The 15,543-nt window shown below is 39.3% G+C and overlaps 1 protein-coding gene and 1 long non-coding RNA gene across 6 annotated transcripts in view; one reads left to right on the top strand and one right to left on the bottom strand.

Annotated features, from left to right (window-relative positions):
• hdx (highly divergent homeobox) overlaps window positions 1-777 on the bottom strand; it is an 88,492-nt gene extending 87,715 nt beyond the window's left edge. For 4 of the 5 annotated variants that reach the window (XM_087992200.1, XM_087992201.1, XM_043704410.2 and 1 more), the window contains exon 1: window positions 684-777. The gene's annotated coding sequence lies outside the window, so the exon portion shown is untranslated. The remainder of the gene's footprint in view (window positions 1-683) is intronic. The other variant, XM_043704412.2, reaches the window with a different exon arrangement.
• Window positions 778-938: 161 nt separating this feature from the next.
• On the top strand, window positions 939-9,741 carry LOC122557102 (uncharacterized). Its single transcript, XR_015758592.1, has 3 exons — window positions 939-1,197; window positions 6,330-6,403; window positions 8,602-9,741. It is a non-coding gene; the product is annotated as an uncharacterized LOC122557102 (long non-coding RNA).
• The last annotated feature ends 5,802 nt before the right edge of the window (window positions 9,742-15,543 follow it).

The following is a 15,543-nucleotide window of genomic DNA, read 5'->3' on the forward strand; positions in this document are numbered from 1 at the left end:
ATATTAAAGTGGAAGCGGGCTACTTTAGTGTGAAACTAGTATACAGCGTGCTGCGTTATGTATTCTAAGGACTTGACTGTGGTTACAGCAGAATTGTACGAAGTGCCCACCCTCCCAAAGTGAATGAAGCCAGCCAGATTACAGTAAGTGCGCATGAGTGGAGTCAGCAGCGCCTGGGCCATTCTAGTGAAATCCTCCAAGCTGTGTGTGTCCTCCCTGCCCGCCTGCCCCATCCGCCAGGACAGGGTGGATTGGAAAGAGAGTGTCCGCCGGATTGGGGTGGAAGGTGGGCGGCTAACCGAGTAGGTGCCGTTGGCGGGACGGTTCGGGGAAAGAGGAGAGTTGATTGCCCCTCCCCCACGCCACCCGCCTCTCTCTGCTAACGGAAAGTTTGCGGGCGGCCGTGCCATGACTCTGAACTGGGAAGTCTGAAGTGGGGAGTACTTCAATTCACGGGGATGACCTACCAGCCGCTGGGGAGGGAGGGCCGGGCCCGGCCGGGCAGGGCCAGGCCAGGCCACGCTAACCACGGCAACTTTAGCCACTTTCTAAAATAACAAAACAAATCGCACCCCGCTGCCTCCTGTTCACCACCGCAGCCCGGCAGAGGAGGAGAGGAGGGAGGGGGCGAGAGAAATCCCTCTAAATTCAGTTGAATTCACGGTAAAATCAGCCGCGCGTACCTTTAAGCCCTGTAAAAAATCAGAAGAATATCAATTCAGCAGATTTCTCCAGCTCTCCGAGCCAGACAATAAAATCAGACGCGTCCAATCGCACCTGCTCTCATGATCATGACGTGCGAGGCGACAGGAACCAATCGACGCCCGCCCTCTGCCCAGGCTCGGCGGGGAACTGGAGCGAGATGCGCAGGCGCGAACGGGAATTCACCCAGTTTCCCCCACCTGCCCCGCTCCCTCCCTCCATCCATCTTTCTTGCCATGGCAACGGCGCCAAGCCGGAAGTCCCGCCTCCCCTCCCTGGTAACGGCCGTCCTCCCCTAACCTGGCCTGACAACGGGGTGTAGTTGGAGTACCCTGAGGCACGATTTTTATCTTGGCCGGGGGGGAGAATGCGGAAAGGGGTGCTGTTGATTTGCATTTTTTGCTTTGCACGTCGTCGCGACGTTTATTTACGATGTTTGACGATCGTGAAAAAGTCGTGAGGTTGTGAAGAGAGTGTCTCTGGTGAAATTATAAGGTTGGAGCCGAGTCACGTGACAATCTGCACTCTCTATTTCCCTCCCAACCCCAACACACAAAGCTGGACCTCTCTTTGAATTATTTCATCGTTGCGCTAAGAACAGAAATTTTACAAAGGAGCGGGAGTTGGCCCTGTGTTCATCCTTAAGCTTTAATGCTCTTTCTTCTGTCTCCTCCCCTCCCACACAATAAAAGTAACACTGTTTTGGAAGCACATTTCTGAATGAAACAAAGGAAGCGGACTGTGAAAGAGGGGGTTATAGGCAAAGATCGAAATTGGGGTTGAACTTTACAGACTGGCCTGCTGCTTTAAACTTAGGCAGTCCTCTTCAATGCTACACTCTCAATCACTTTACTCGGAGTAGCTAACTTGTCTGCCACTAGGTGGAATATGTATTTTCATGTTTAAAATTGTTCGGGAGATGAAACTGTGAAGTAATTACAAGTTGCTACTACCTTTTTCAGCCAAATTGTTCAATTTGTGGTATTTAAACGCTATGTTTGCCTTCTCTTGGTTGCAAATAATATTAGTTTGAAGAAGTGGAATTATTCGTGTGGCTAGGGCAAGACAGATGCTGCTTTAGAAAAGAAATGGAAAGCAACTGGGTTTCTGTGGTACAGGAAATTGGACAACACTAGATAAGAATTGAAAGGGGGTGAGTGAACATTTTGTAGTATTGAAAGGGGGGGGGTAGGTATAGGACAGATGTTAGGGGTAGGTTCTTTACTCAGCGAGTCGTGAGTTCATGGAATGCCCTGCCAGTAGCAGTGGTGGACTCTCCCTCATGGGCATTTAAGCGGGCATTGGATAGGCATATGGAAGATAGTGGGCTAGTGTAGGTTAGGTGGGCTTGGATCGGCACAACATTGCGGGCCGAAGGGCCTGTACTGCGCTGTATTCTTCTATGTTCTATGTTCTATGAAAGTGGAGAAAGTTGACAACAGCCCAAGAGCTTAGATTTTCTGGGTGTTAAAAGAAATTCCAATGCCAAAAGTAAAGGTTCTGTGGTTGCATTGAAATAGGCTCTGTTTATTTATTGATAAAAATAATTAGTTGAAGACTCTCAAGTACTGGAATTGTCTTGGTTTCTTTTAGTTTGCCTTATGAAATTAGTTTTGACTTTTTATTGCAACACTGGAAAACAATTTTCCATAACGACTTGAATGTATGTAGTATCTTTAATGAGCTGAGGTAGAGTCATAATTGGGGAATGATACGGAGGTGAGAGCAGTGTTAAGACCATTACTTTTATTTACTTTTCTAATTTTTTGATTGGAAATTTGGGTTGCCATTGAGAATTGAACTTTGAATAGCAGATTGCCCTCAAAAGAAGAGGAGAGAACAATTGCTATTGGGATCTGGCTTGTTGCAGTTCCGAAGAACGGTCACTGGACCCAAAATGTTGCTTTCTCTCCACAGACATTGCCAAGCCTGCTGAGTTTTTCCAGCAATTTCTGTCTTTATTTTTGATTTCCAGCATCCACAGTTCTTTTTTTTAGTTTAGTGAAGACAAATCCAGATCCCCTTCTGTCAAAAACTAGAGTGATTATAATGCAGAACAAAGAAACGGCAGAAGAATAGAACACATACTTCGGTACTGTTTTCACAAAAGAGGATGTAAATAACCTCCCAGAAATGTTAGGAAACTAATGGTTGACTGAGGGGGTGGATTTGAAGGAAATCAGCATTAGTAAGAACATGGTGCTGGGAAACTTAATGGGGTTAAGGCAGAGATATCACCAGGGCCTGATAATCTGCATCCCTGAGTACTAAAGGAGATGTCCCTGCAAATATCGGAGGCTTTGGTGGTCATCTTCCAAAATATAGAGATTGGAGCACTTCCAAACTGATTGAAGGTTGGTAAATGCAATCTCATTACCAAAGAAGGGAGCAAGAGAAAATACAGAAATTACAGACCTGTTAACATCCGTAGTGGGAAAATTGCTGGAGTTCATTGTAGGAGATGATATAAGAATGTTTGGAAAGCATTCAAAGGATTAACAAAACATGGGTTGATGAAAGGCAAATAATGCTTAAAAAATGTGTTCAATTTTTTGAGGTTGTGGAATAGATGAGGGAGAACCAGTGAATGTGATATTTTTGGATTTTCAAAAGACTTGATAATATCCTTCATAAGATGTTTGTTGGCAAAGCTAAAGCACAAGGAATAGGGAGTAATATATTGGCATAGATTGGGAATTGGTTGACAGAAAGGAAACAGTGTAAATAAACAGGTCATTTTATGAGTGGAAGGTAATGGTACTGCAAGGATCTGCGCTTGGGTCTCCAGCTATTCATTAGCCTGAATGACCTGAATGAGGGAACCAAATATAATCTTTCCACGTTTGCTGATGACACAACCTGGGCAGAATTGAGAGATGAGAGGAGGATGCATGGAGGCTTCATGTGTTTTTTGACAAGTTGAGTGAATGACAAACAAATGGTGGATGCATTACAATGTTAAATATGAAGTTATATACTTTGGTACGAGAAACAGAAAAGCAGAGTAGTAATTAAATAGCGATAGACTGGAAAGTGAGAGTGTACAAAGGGACCTGGTGTCCTTGAAGACAAGTTACTGAAAGTAGACACAAGTGAAGCAAGCAGTTAGGAAACCAATAGTATATTGGCTTTCATTGCAAAAGGATTTCAGTTCAGAAATAGGGATAGTCTTGGTGAGACCACAGCTGGAGTATTGTGTGTAGTTTTTGGTCTCCATACTTAAGAAATTGGGCCAAGGAGGGGTCAGTTAGCTTTGTTGGCTGGATGGCTGGTGCACAGTAATGCCAATAGCACAGGTTCAATTCCCATGCCAGCTGAGATCACCTTGAAGGTCTTGCCTTCTCATCCTCACTCATTGCCTGAGGCATGGTGACTCTCAGGTTAAACTCATCATCATCAGTCTCCTCTTTCTCATGAGAAGCCCTATGATCATCTGGGACTTTGGCAATCTTACCTCTCCTTTATTTAAGAAAGGATATATTTACCATAAAAGAATGCAGTGGAGATTCGCAAGGCTAACAGTACTGTCCGATAAGGAGGATTAGTTTGACTGGGCCTATCTTTACTGGAACTTGGAAGGAAAAGAGGGGATCTGAATGAAACATAAAATTCTAACAGGGCTGTACAGATGAGATGCAATTTTCTTAGTTGGAAGTTTAGAATGGAGAATGGAGTCTCTGGATATGAAGTAGATCATTTGGGACTGAGATTAGAAAACATTTCTTCCTTCAAAGAATAGTGAAACTGTACCACCACCCTCCACCAGTGAAGGTTGTGGAGGTCACGACACTGATTACATTTCCAGAAAGAGAGAGAGATTTTTAGATCTTAAAGGCATCAAGGGATATGGGGAGAAAGCAGAATATTGCACTGAGATAAAAGATCAACCATGATCCAATTGAAAAGTTGAGTGGGCTTGAAATACCAAATAACCTGTTTCTGCTCCTAGGTTCTATGTTACATGTAAACTTTATTGTTCCATTATATGCCTGGTTGGAATTTCTTGTTTCATCCTTCATATATTTAAGCTCGTCCAAAACTCTCTTACCCATGTCCTAACTTGCACCAAGTCCTGCTCAGCCATCACCCAGTGCTCGTTGATCTACACTGAGCAATGCCTTGATTGCAAAATGCTGATTCTTGTTTTCAAAACACTCTCTTGCATATTATCTTTGTAAACTTGGGCTCTAAAACCTTTTGAAATATGTACACTTTTCCATTCTGCCCTTTCATCATTTCCATTTTTATTATTTTTTGCATTATTAACCATCAATGACTGATCCATTCAAAGCATTCTTTATCTCTGATACCATTATGCGCCTTTCATTTTTGCCTCTATATTTTGAACTCCCTAGATTTGAAACATTGTAAATTCACTTTAATATTCTGTTTATCTTTTCGCTACTGCATGTCTTTCAAACTGTATTTTACCATCTTTGCCTTTTGTACACCCACTATCATTTTTATTCCTTTCTTTCTCTGTCACTGTTGCAAAGAAGTAATTCATTGGCTGTAAAATGCTCCATAATGAGTGCATGAAAAGTATTTTGACAATGCAAGTCAGTTTATTTTGTATAAAACTGACAATCTGGGCACTATAAAACCTCAATCTAGTGCCCAGATTGTTGCACGTTGTCCATTCATCCATTTTCGTAGTGTCTGCTTGGTCTTGAGACTGTGACTTGAAAGACGTTCTAGGATTTACATATTAATCAATAGAAACCTGCATCCCATTCTAAGTGATTAAAGACTTAACATCAATCTAGGTTTGTTCAACATGTTGCATCAGTTGTAGGACATTTTGATCTTTTACTATAAATTCTGTGTCCGATGATCCTGCCCCACTAACCCTGATGAAAGCACAGCACTCCGAAAGCTTGTACTTCCAAATAAACCTGTTGGTCTATAATCTTGTGTTACGTGATTTTTTAAACTTGGTCCACCCCAGTCCAATACTAGCACTTCCACATCATAATTTGAAGGTGAGATGTTGCTCCTCCAGATTGCTGGAGCGTTGCAGCATATTGATGAAAGACAAGTGGGCATGTGAGCAAGACGCTGTGTTAAAATGACTAGGATGAGTACATACCAAAATGATACAGTAGAGAACTCAATTATTGCAACATTTTAAAATAATCCACAATAGAGATACAATGGAATTCTGAAAGCCCTTTTTGCAGATCTCATTATTACAGCAGAACTTAAAATTAAAACAACAATAATAGATGAATGAAACCCCAAAATATGCAAGGAGCAACTAATGTTTCCTTCAGATATGACTCAAAAGAAGCATTGTGTGACAAAATTCCCAAAACAGAGGGATCGGGTCTTTGCTACTTGACACAAATTCTGAGGAAGAAGTTGGATTTAATGATGAATCAGAGCAGATTATACTGATCTTGGAGTGCTTCAGTCCTTTCGTGAATATGTTAGTTGCGGATTCTGTTATTTGTAGACACTTGGACCTTAACAGCATGTGGAATAGATTAGTAAATATGAATTAGTAATCTTGATCATTTATTTCATCTTGTTTAGCCACATTTTCTTGGCGTTGCAAATCAATCCTCTCAACCTGTATTCCTGTGGTTTAATAATTCTAAGTGAAATTTCTTTGAAACTCTCCATAGAGGCAGGAATTGCAGAAGAAATCGATGGAAATAAAGAAAAATAAAGTTTTCCTGACCTGAATGATGCTTCCAAGGTACTTAAGTTTTGGGGAGGTGCATTTTGCTGAAAATATATTGTGTTCATCTAGTAGCAAATCCCACAATATTTTCTTGTGATGAGAATAGAAAATTTCAGGCATCTTCATGATGCATGTTAATCATTTCCTTATAGTGTGAATTTAAGAAATGTGTTATTATTAAAGTAGGATTTCAAATTGGGGTCAAGCTTATGGAACTTTTAAATATATTCATTTGCAATATTAAGCAGAGTTGCCCTGAAACAACTTCAAATGAAAAAAATCTGTTTTATGAGTTATTCCCATCCCTGTTAATTAACTCTGGCCCTCATAGATTTTCATATTCAAAGAAAAGACAGAACAATTGTGAAGCTTTATTGGTCAGTTGAGCTGTGTGGGAGTTAAATACTGCAATGAAGCAAAGTCACGGCTGTTTCCAGGGCAGATGAAACATTAATAAAATTTGTGTGGAGTAATGCATACCTAAGTTCAACAAGATGGTCTCTTGCACAATCCAAAGGAAATTAAATTGTATTTTTTTTAGCAATGTTTGTTTTTTACATGGCAGTATTTCAGGTGTGTATTCTATTGCAGCTAGTTTCTTAATACTTCTGCTATGAGAGAATGGGAAATGTTATTTGACTCAGGAAGTTTTAAGAAAAAGTTTCCGAAAGCACTTTTGCTGCAGGAACACTAGCTCATGCAGAGGCAGAGGAATTGAACGCTATTTGTTGAACATTTTCAGTGTAATTTTGAAATGTTCAAGATAAATACCATTAAATTTTATGCAATCAATTGTTTATTGTAGAATAATTTATACTGTATGGAGAATGTGACTGGGAAAAGCTGACCTTGCTGCCTTAAGTTCAATCCTGAAGAGAAAAAGTATAGGTGGTATTAAACCATTAACTATCTAATAGTTTTACAAAAATCAATGCATGCATGAGAGAATTCTTGAGTGTGCTAGAGGAAGGGAGCTGAGCCATCTACTGCCCATATAATGTTCTGTGATTATCCAGGCTTCTTGATGAATTGTTTTGAAATTTGATTATACTGTTATGATCTGAGCTGACATTATTATTGGATAAGTCACATTCGGATTGAAATCCAGATAGAACATGTTTTGTTCTCTCGCTGAAACATAGGCACACAATGTTGCAGATTTTTTAAAGCAAAATAAACGTATTAGCTAAAAGAAATGAAGATAAAGTAGAATAAATCAAACTTTTTTTTACTTTAAAACACAAATTCAAAGATTTTGAACATGCAATAAAAGCAAAATCTCATCAATCCCCAAACATTCCTTTGCAAGTTCCAAAAAAAAAATCCCTTGAGCAGTACCCCAAAGCACCTATTGTACAGTACTCACTGGAAGAAAACCAAAATATTTTTCTGACACCTTGATTTACTGTGATTTTAGCTTCAAGACTAGGACACTGGCAGCTTCTTCCTAGAGCTATCCTATACCAGAGCTTAAACCTAATCAGCTTCAAGTAAACAATTTGGGGTTGTATCCAAACATTTCTGGTTTGGGATTATCATTACTCCTTACTCTAAGATAATCTAAAGTAGATTTGCTTTGTTATCCTCTTCTCAGGAGCATTACTCAATTCAACTATCTCTATCCAAGGACTCCATGGATCGGCCCAAAACAAAGTGAAACTAAAAGAAGTCTCTCCCTGTGGGCTAAGGGTATTTCTCTAGCTTACAAAATCCAAAGGACTGGAAATTTTTATTGGAGTTATGACATTAGTATATTAATACCATATTCTCTCAACCTTAAAGCAGATCAGTTTATCTTGCTAAGTCATAAAACATCAAAAGGTAAACCCATTAGTATTATAAAAGAAGCTCACTCAAACAGTTGCAAAATAAATCACCATGACTACAGAAATGCAAGTTTATTATTAACTTTAGACACAGAAAATCCATGCATAAAATAAATAGTTATAATGTACATAAATAAGTTTATATCACGCTTCCATCTCCAAAGAAGAAAGGGGTTGGAGGCATTTCCATTATTCAAAGAACGTTTTTTAACACTAACTCTGCATCATACTAACAGTGATAATATTAATAGTAATAATAACATTTTCATCAAATATACATTGGGTTACACTGCAACTGTTTTTACAAAGGTTCATTTGTGCGACATCATGCTCTCTCTTGCATATGTACTCCCGATCATGCATTCGCAATGATATTATCTTTTCCAGGCACATGGACAATTTTCAAGTTACAGGATTGAAGAATGAAGCTCCATCAAAATAATCATAAATATCACAAAATAATCCCAGAATTTTTCAAAGAAAATCAAAATAATTGTGGTCCATGTAAATAAGTTTCTTCCATGTTGTTACTAATGTATATTTCAAAATGACGTAGAACCAGCACAACACAATGTCTCATTCTAAACTATTGAATATTTTTGTTAACATGAAGTCATTTTCTTTATAAAATAAGTGACGGGTTCATCTCATCATCTTGCAGTAAAACAGCTCCTACTCCAATGTTGAATGAAACAACGCCATCAAGCAGTCAATGGCTCTGCATAGTTCAGTGTGGCTAAATTTGTTCTGTTGTCAGTGACACTTTGACACTTTTCTATCCATTCAAATTTTCTGCCTTTTTTGAATATATTTTTAACAAGGTAATGACAGTGATGAAGATCAGAACAAACATGCTATGTAGTACATTCATGCCAGTATTATATAAATTTGTCACTTTTCATCCCAAGCATGAGAAAATCCATAAATAGCCTGTACAATTGTTTCTTCAGGTGCTGCTTTGACTTGGACTACTCCTTCTCCTATATCCTAATTTTCCAAAAGCTAGCATTCTGGTAGATGTTTTGATTATTTTCTAAATCCCTGTGATATTTTAATCATCTTTGAATATGCACTCCAGTCTATTTGCATTACTGTTGTTTCACCATTTCACCATCTAAATGTCACTAATTTTACTTCCTACATTGAAAATGGACAACTCTACAACTGCACGTGGGATTTAGGAGTCTTTCTTTGTGCGAAATGGTGGTCATGTTTGGCTTTCAAATATTACCCTTCAGATTAGTTAATTGCCAATAATATATTTTGAGATGCTTCTGAGTGACATGCTAAAATTATTTTAATTTCAAAAGTGGCACCAGGGACCCACATTCAGCCTAGCTGAAGAAGTAAAGGAATTCTAACAATATTAAAATGAATAGTTTAATAATATCCCTGTGATACATTTTTAGGGTGGAATTCTGCTCAAGTTTGTTTTCCAAATGTTTTGTATGACATCTGCACACTGTATATCTTGTCTTAGATGCTGTAACTAAATTATAGCCATTTATTACTGAATAGAAAATGCATTTTTAAAAATTATTGTCGGCTTCTCTTTTTTTTTACATCTTAACTGGATTATAAAGTGAATAGACTGTCTTGGTGTACAAATGCTTATGTGAGTGAGGCCCAGCAAAGCATTTAACTTGGACTGAGGTGGTCATGTTTCCATTTAAGTTAGATGACTGATAATTTGCAATGAGATGATGCTCATGTTTCACAAAATATATCATAATGGAATCTTTTAAGTTCTTGAGAAAATTTGTGATGCTGTCAGTAAGAGTCATAGAAATGTACAGCACGGAAACAGATCATTCGGTCCAACCCGTCCATGCCGACCAGATATCCCAATCCAATCTAGTCCCACCTGCCAGCACCCGACCCACATCCCTCCAAATCCTTCCTATTCATATACCCTTCCCGATACCTTTTAAATGTTGCAATTGTACTAGCCTCCACCACTTCCTTTGGCAGCTCGTTCCATACATATACCACCCTCTGTGTGAAAAGGTTGTCCCTTAGGTCTCTTTTATATCTTTCACCTCTCACCCTAAGCCTATACCCTCCCCCACCCCAGGGAAAAGACTTTGTCTATTTACTCTATCCATGCCTCTCATGATTTTATAAACTCTATAAGGTCACCCCTCAGCCTCCGACGCTCCAGGGGAAACAGCCCTAGCCTAGTCAACTTCTCCTGATAGCTCAAATTCTCCAACCCTGGCACCATCTTTGTAAATCTTTTCTGAACCCTTTCAAGTTTCACAACATCTTTCCAATAGGGTTCAGGGATTTGGTTATGTAATACAATCAGATGCAAGAAACTAGACAGAATGTACTATAGTGCAGATACTTTCAATTGCTCTATTAGAACATAGTTAAAGAAGAGTCATGTCACATTCAAAATGTTAACTCTGGACTCCCTCCACAATGCTGTCAAAATGTTGAGTTTCTCCAGCATTTTATCTCTGTCAATGGATATACTCGATGTGATAGCACCAGAAACAGAGAGGGCTTTAAATAATTGATGAAAGGGTATGAACAATGGCAAAAATATACTGAGGCTGTCAAGAGATTTATCTGAAGAGATTTTAAAATAGGAATGAGACAAAATGAAGAGACCTGGGAAGGCAGAAACCAAGTGATTTTTCGGAAGTATGAGATAAGAAGTGATGCACAAAGGAAAACAGAGCTTATTTGGTAATTTTTTGGAGAAAGTTCAAGTCAATAAGCAGTTGTGAGAAATAGGTGGGAGAGGATATGATAACTGTTGGAAAGTATGAGAAACAGGGAGGGCAGCATGGTAACTCAATGGTTAGCACTATTGCCTCACAGCATCAGGGACCCGGGTTCAATTCCACCCTCGGGCGACTGTCTATGTGGAGTTTGCACATTCTCCCCATGTCCGAGTGGGTTTCCACTGAGTACTCCAGTTTCCTCCCACAGTCCAAAGATATGCAGGTTAGATTGATTGGCCATGCTGAATTGTCCATAGTATTCAGGTTGCATGAAAGAGTCATGGGAGGTCCAGGGTTGTGGGGATAGGATAGGGGGTAGTTCTGTGTGGGATGCTTTTCAGAGAGTTGATGCAGACTCAAAGGGCCAAATAGCCTACTTCCACATTGTGGAGATTCTATGATTCTACAATATGTTCTCTGTGAAGAATGAGCAGATATAAGTTGATGAGACAAAAAAATACAGAAAAGTGTAATAAAGAAAAGTATTTATGTAGGTAAATGTATTTATTAAATGATGGGAGAAATGCTAGAGACAAATCAAAACACCAAAATGACATTCTGTGTAAAATATTTTTATTTTCAAAAGTTTGAACCATTGTGAGCACAACTGGAGCTCAGACATACTATAGTTTCTTGATCGTGCCAATTTCTTTCTTGATAACTGGAGTGTGATGTTGACTGGTGCTGTTCTTCTTGAGTTCTTTACAATGCTATCCCAAATAGGTAAGGAAGCAAGTTGCAAATGCACTCAGCCAGAACAGGAATCAAACCTTGCGTTGTTGACACCAGGCAAGCATACTGGCCCCCAAAGAATCAGGTTGCTGCAGCAATATAACGTTTATGGGCATGTTATAGCCTGGGACAATGAATAGTATTGGTAAAGCTCCAAATTAGTTTCATCACATTGCTGAAATCTCAACTACTCTTTCTGCCTACCATGGGCGAGTACTCGAAGTATTTAAAAGCTGAGATTCCACCTGTTTAATGGCATTATAATGCATCTTCCTTGACCATTGAGACCTTGAAATGGACTTGAACCCAGAGCCTGTGACTAAGAAGCACAGATGTACCACGACTCACAAGACCTCCTTGTTGGTTGGAATTATATGGGACATCTTGTGAGCTTCCATTTTGCTGTCACAAGAAACTGTCTGTCTCTTCCAGAACTGCATCTCTATCAGATGACGTGGTAGCAAAGTTTATGTGCTAGAATAAGATATATGTATGATATCATTGGAGTTTGGCTATTTTCCATGTTTTGATTGCTGTTACTAACTTAAAAAAAGACAGTTTTATTTCTGATTTTTTTTGCTTACTTTTTGAAATTTACCATGTTTATCCATAATTGAGAGAAAATAGCTCTCACAAGAGAAGTCAAATTTATTTGATCAGGTACATTATCCCAAGTCTGAGTATCATGGTGCCAAAAATCTGAAGTAAGAAACTGGAATTTTAGGGAATCTAGAAGATGGACTCTATTAAGTGGCAGAGTTCTCCTATAATGCAATGTGGCACATTGAATCCAAAGTTAGCTGGGAGGCAAAAAATCAGAGCGCGATGGTAAAAAGACGATTCTGTTACTAGAAGTCTGTTCCTAGTGAGTTTCACAGGGCTCAGTATTTGGGCTCTTGCTGTTGTGGTGTACTTAGTGATTTGATCTTAAATGTAGGGATTATGATAAAATTCATAGATGATATGAAAACTGATAGGGTGGTAAATAGTGATAATGATAGCCATAAACTGCAAGAGGAAATCAATGGAATGATCAGGTGGGTAGAGCAGTGGCAAATGGAATTCAACTGTAAAAATGTGAGGTAATGCACTTGGTGGGGAGAGGTAAGATATGTGGAAAGATATTATACTATGAATGGTAGGACTCTGGAAAGCACTCGCAATCATGAGGATTTTGGAGTACATACCCACAGATCACTGAAAGAAGCAAGGCAGGTAGGTAAAGTGATTAAGAATGCATATGAGATACTTTCTTTTATTATCTGAGGCACAGAATACGACAGGGTATGCTGGAGCTATATAAAATGCTGGTTAGGCCACAACTGGAGTACTGTGTATTGTTTTGGTCACCACATTATAGAAAAGATGAGATTGCACCAGAGAAGGTACAGAGGAGATTTACCAGAGCATGAGCTGGAGGGTCTGAGAAAGATCATTAATATATAATGTGAATAGGTGTAGTCCCAACACTGACTTCAGTGGAACTCCACTAGTCACTCTCATCCACACAGTTTGCATAGACTTTACAATTTTTGAACATTAACAGGGGCTGGGTCTCCTCAAATGCTTCCTCTGGGTTGCCATACCTGTCTCATCTGGAGTCACACCCTTCTGTCCCTGATCGCTGTCTTTTCTGTTTATTTTGCCTTGAATCTGACCACAGTTTTAAATATTTGGAATGTCTCATGAATCTGACTGAAGGATGAAGCAGTTGATCTCATTTCGCAAGATATATTCCAAGATTCATCAGTGAATGATTGCTGCCAAATAAACTGATGGCTATCTTCAGGCAATATGCTGATCTTTCAACTTAGCTATCAACAGTTGTTATTATTGTGAAGCGGTCCATGTACTAAGTGAAATATTGCATTATTTTTTCCTGTTTGTTTTTATTTCAGTATAATTTCAGTAAAATCTCCCTGAAAGCCAGTCTTTAAATCACTGACCTCTGTGAGGGGAAAAACTGTCCCTGTGTGAGATATAACATTGCATAAATGTTACAAATATGCCAGGTCTGCTGATCCTTAGGATTCACACATTAAGAATTTTTTAAAATTTCAGAATAACGTGCAATGCCCATATTCTGTCAGATCAGGTTTCAGTTCAGTCTCAAGTTTTATTGAAAGTTGATAATCAAACTTCCTACTTTATACATAAAAAATCTTCCAAGTGAATTTTAAGACCCAAGGGAATTAGTCAAAATTTGCAGCAACAAAAGGGAAGCTCATAGTAAGTATATGTAATTCAATGCTAATGTTCCAGTAATCCTAATTATACTTTATATGACCAGTTAAATGTTAGATTGAGTATGCAGATCTAATCATGTAATTTTCAAGGAGACATTAATAAGCATGAGAAGAAAGAACTTGAGTAATTATTCATGTAGATTTTTTTTTACTATGGAATCTAGAATAGGATGGATGAGTTACAGGTTTGGAATCCAGCTAATGATTTAACATTTATAAGATAGAGGAGCAGAATTGGACCATTCAGCCCATCAGGTCTGAGCCACCATTCAATCATGGCTTATGTGTTTCTCAACCCCATTCTCCTGCTTTTTCCCTGTAATCCCTGATCCCCTTACCAATCAAGAACATATCTATCTCTGTCTTAAGTACACACAATGAATTGTGTGCCTCCACTGCCCTGTGCTATAGTTAATTCCACAGATTAACCATTTTCTGACTGAAGAAATTCCTTCTCATCTCAGTTTTAACATGTTGTCCCTTCACTCTGAAGCTTTGGCAGATTAGTAGAAACATCTTCTCCATGTCCACTGTATGCAGGCGTATGCTGGGAGTTTCAAAGAGATCCTCTCCTCGTTCTTCGAAACTCCATCGGGTACATAGCCAGAGTCCTCAACCACTCATCATATCATCCCTGAGATCATTCTTGCTAACCTCTTCTAGACCTTGTCCAATGTCACCATACTCTTCCTTAGATACAGGGCCCAAAACTGCTCATAATATTCCAAATGGAATCAGACCAGAGACTTTACAGCCTCAGCAGTATATCTCTGCTCTTGTATTCTAGCCCTCTTCAAATGAATGCTAATTTTGCATTCATGGGTGGTTTGGTTGCACAGTGGTCAGCACTGCTGCCTCAGTGCCAGTGACAGAGGTTCGATTCCAACTTTTGGTGGAAGTTTGTACATTCTGTATCTGTGTGGGTTTCTGCCAGGTGCTCTGGCTTCCTCTGAGTCCAAAGATGTGCATTTTAGGTGAATTGGCCATGCTAAATTATCCTGCAGCGTCCAGAGATGTAGGCTAGGTGGATTAGCCATTTAAATGTAGAATTACAGGAATAGGGTGGGGGGTGGGGGTCTGGGTGGGATGCTGTTTGGAGGGTCAGTACAGATTCGATGTGTTAAATGGTTTCTATCTGCACTTAGGGATTAATTTGCATTCTTAACTGCCAACTGAACTTGCAAGTTAACTGTAAAACAATCCTGAACTAGGACTCCCATGTCCCTTTCCACTTCAGAAGCCATTCCCCATTTCGAAAATAGCCTACGCCTCTAATCTTCCTACCAAAGTGCATAACCTCACACATTCCCACATTGAATTTCATCTTCCACTTGATTTCCCACACTCCGAGCCTATCCAAGTTCTTCCGCAGCGTCCCTGCTACCTCAACACTACCTATATCTCTATCTATCTTTGAGACATTTGCAAACTTAGCAACAATGCCTTCAGTTCCTTTGTCCAGGTCGTTAATGTATAACATAAATAGTTGTGGTCCTATCATGGACCTCTTTGGAACTCCATTAGTCATCGGCTGCCATCTTTAAAAAGAAGAGAAAGTGAGGTCTGCAGATGCTGGAGATCAGAGCTGGAAATGTGTTGCTGGAAAAACGCAGTAGGTC

Source organism: Chiloscyllium plagiosum, unplaced genomic scaffold, assembly GCF_037043375.1.
Source record: "Chiloscyllium plagiosum isolate Xiang-an unplaced genomic scaffold, Cpla_swu_hap1 HiC_scaffold_11, whole genome shotgun sequence".
NCBI lineage: Eukaryota > Metazoa > Chordata > Chondrichthyes > Orectolobiformes > Hemiscylliidae > Chiloscyllium > Chiloscyllium plagiosum.